The sequence below is a fragment of the Rhinolophus sinicus genome, chromosome 4, assembly GCF_057876585.1.
Source record: "Rhinolophus sinicus isolate RSI-liver-muscle chromosome 4, RSI-T2T, whole genome shotgun sequence".
Classification (NCBI taxonomy): domain Eukaryota; kingdom Metazoa; phylum Chordata; class Mammalia; order Chiroptera; family Rhinolophidae; genus Rhinolophus; species Rhinolophus sinicus.
Genome location: NC_142504.1, coordinates 111,819,267 through 111,821,466, shown reverse-complemented (window position 1 = coordinate 111,821,466; position 2,200 = coordinate 111,819,267). Strand labels below are relative to the sequence as shown.

Here is a 2,200-nt window from a genome sequence, read left to right as displayed (position 1 = left end):
AAGATGAAAAACATCAAGGAATTAAGAGGCCATGATGTTAGATCACCCTTGAAGAAATTTGGGTTAGGGTGGAGAGGAAAGCATGAGCCACACAACAGAAGACTTTAATGACTGAGAAGAACTCATTGATAGATTATTACAAGGAAGGGTAGGGTAGTTGAAGTTAGTTGGCATGAGCCTCAGAGGTGGAGATTTTTTATCTTAGGAACAGTAGTTTCCATTCCAATGTGACATTGGGAGACCTGGAGGATATAATTCCACTGTTACGATCCTGAAGTACTTGGGATGTAAGAGAACAGATTGTCTCTGCTTACAGGCCTACAGAGATTTCAGTTACAGGAAAGGAGATGGAGCATACGAGGTAGCTGAGGATAGAGGAAAGCTTGCCAATCACAGAAACATGTTCTGGCATCCCAGCCTGAGCGGAGCACAGCAGGGGACCAAGGTCAAGAGATCAAGTGTAGGTACGCGCCGGGGAGGAAATTCAGTAAAGCCATCAGAAGGGCAGGCACCCGGAAACACATTCTTTGGGTCAGGGTGGTTGCCTTCTCATACTCTCTTGGGGAAAGACCTGCTCAGGGGCAAGAGAGGAATCGTGTGTGTTTTGGAGAGGAATCCCCAACCCCTTTCCCCCGAGGAGCCAGACGTTTCCATTCTTCTCAGTCTGCTGATGTTGGCAACTGTAATTGACACAGCAGTAGATGGTGGCGTGGAGAAAATGGGTATAAACCAAGAAGTCATTATTTCTAGCATCTCAGGAGCTACAAGTGTGCAAATGAAGACAGGAGTCTTATTTTCCCCTGAGAACTCATGACACAGACTGTCAAAAGTGGTACAATGTGGTGGCTAAGGATACAGTTTCTAGAATCAGTCTTCTGAGGTCCTAATCCTGGTCCCCCCTCATACTGGCTTCAGGACTTGGGCAAATCTCTAGCTTCAGTTTCCTTATCTATGGAATAGAAATAGTTATAGTGCTTAACTCATAGGTCTGTTGTGAAGATTTAATACATTAATATATGTAAAGCATTAAGAACAGTGACTAATGTAGTGAGTGCTATCCAAGTGTTTGATGTTTTTATTTAAGTAACTGCTGGGCTTATAATATATTTTGATTTAGAAAGTAGTTTTTTTGCTCTCTCACTGCACCACCCACATGTCCTCATGTCTCCTCTCCTCACTGAAGCCCTGGGGACCAGAGTGAGAAGCCTGGACTGTGTTCCCACACAAGCTGGCTGCCCTTGACCATCATAACCCTGCCAGCGTCAACTACAAAGACAAAACAGAATTTAGAAGCTTTATTGTTTGGCTTGAAGACCAGAAAATCAGACATTGTGAGGATGAAGGCAGAGGTAATGTAAGAAACAGCCACAGCAGTGACTGGCCCAGGTTCTTTGATTCAAGATTGAAGACCAACAAGAAGCAACTGACTGGCTTCCTGGTTTACCTGTTAGACATTAGACTTGAATATGGAGATAATGCAAAAAAATATAAGGACTTGATACCTGATAGTACAAGAAATGCTGACCATCCAGCTAAATAAAATGCAGAGCCCATGATCAACCTGGACGTCAATAATCCTGATTTGAAGGCTGGTGTCATGGCTGGTGTCATGGCCTCAGATTCAGCATCATGCTGATTACCTGGCGATGCTTAAGGAGAACTCGCATTTTGGTCCAGGAGTGCCTGAGGCAGGATGCGGGAGCTAAAGCAAATCACCAAAGAGCAGTTGGCTGTTACTTTAGACAAGCGTGTTCTTCGTTTTGTCACAGGAGATGCAGTTCTTAATGAAGGTGCTTGAATTCTGCGTCTGCTGCACATAGAAGAGCTCAGACAGCTACAGACAGGAGTGAGTGAAGCCACAGTCTCTGTGCAGGAAGTCACTGCCCATCACAGATGGGAAGGTTCTGGAAGACGAGCATCCTAGGATCTCAGCCTGTCACCTACTTAGGACAGTTGGGAACCGTGTATGCTCCGGCATGTGTTTGCACATCAACTGTCACATTTTTGAGGGATGGATCCCAGAAAGTTGATTACGTTCTAGAGATTTATCATCATGGCTTTTTCTTTTAATAAAATAGGGAAAAACATATATTTTTTTTTATTGATGGTAACGTAATGCTCACAGAAAATGCCTAGGAGACAAATGAAATAATGACTAGTAAGGACTCATTAATAGTTACAGCAACTGGAACAACAACTG

General features: G+C 43.8%; 1 pseudogene; it reads left to right on the top strand.

Moving 5' to 3' along the window:
- Positions 1-400: 400 nt before the first annotated feature.
- On the top strand, positions 401-1,924 carry LOC109446205 (tRNA-splicing ligase complex subunit RTRAF pseudogene; annotated as a pseudogene).
- The last annotated feature ends 276 nt before the right edge of the window (positions 1,925-2,200 follow it).